This window comes from Bombyx mandarina, chromosome 16 (assembly GCF_030267445.1).
Source record: "Bombyx mandarina strain Sakado chromosome 16, ASM3026744v2".
Classification (NCBI taxonomy): domain Eukaryota; kingdom Metazoa; phylum Arthropoda; class Insecta; order Lepidoptera; family Bombycidae; genus Bombyx; species Bombyx mandarina.
The window spans coordinates 3,311,809-3,312,725 of record NC_143222.1 but is presented as its reverse complement, the minus strand read 5'-3'; positions in this window follow the sequence as shown (position 1 = coordinate 3,312,725).

Below are 917 nucleotides of genomic sequence, written 5' to 3'. Positions count from 1 at the left end.
CCTTGTGCCAGACTTTGTCGAACGCCTTCGCGATATCGAAGAAGAGGGCGCCGGTCGGGATTTGTTTACGCCTATTTAGCCCTATTAAGATGTGCTCCGTGAGGCGGTGCACTTGTTGTACGCACGAGTGCTTAGCGCGGAATCCAAACTGCTCGTCTATTAGAATTTTATTCGCGGTAACGAAGTCCCAGAGGCGTTTCCGAAGGAGCCGTTCGTAAATTTTGCCTATCGTCGGGAGGAGACTAATCGGACGGTAACTAGCGGTTTCGTTTTTCGGTTTGCCCGGCTTATGTATACCGATAACGTCCGCTTCTTTCCACACCGCGGGAAAGATGCAGTGCGTCATAGCGGCATTTAAAATGGTAGCCAACATTGCTATCAGTTGGACTGGTAAGAGTTTAAGCGCGCGGTTACGGATGCCGTCGGAGCCGGGTGCCTTCTTAGGTTGGAGGTTGTGGATCGCTTCTCTAACTTCGTCAGTGGTAATGGGGGGTAACGCGTCCGAGGGCGGTAGGGAAGCTCTGCGCTCGACCTCCCTGTCGACTAACTCGGTGTGTTCGGGGTCCGCGTATTGAGTGCTGGTGGTGCACTGCTCTTGCAGTGCATCGGCCAGCAGCTCAGCCTTGTCATCGTCATCGAAAGCCGGTGGTTGGCCTGAAGGGCGTACGAGGGGAGGCATAGTAGCGGTAGTTTCGGATTTGAGAGTCCTAGCTAGTCGCCAGTATGCTTGGTGGGAGGGCGCGAGTTGTTCTAAATAACTATGCCAATTTTCGTTACGGGCGTCGCTTAGGCGGGAGTGGACTTCGCGTTGTAGACGACGCATCCGAATCCGGTTTGAATGCGTGGGAAGACGATCGTAGGCCCGGATTGCCGCGTTCCTAACTCTTAAGAGATTCCTAAGTTCGGGGGAAAGTCTA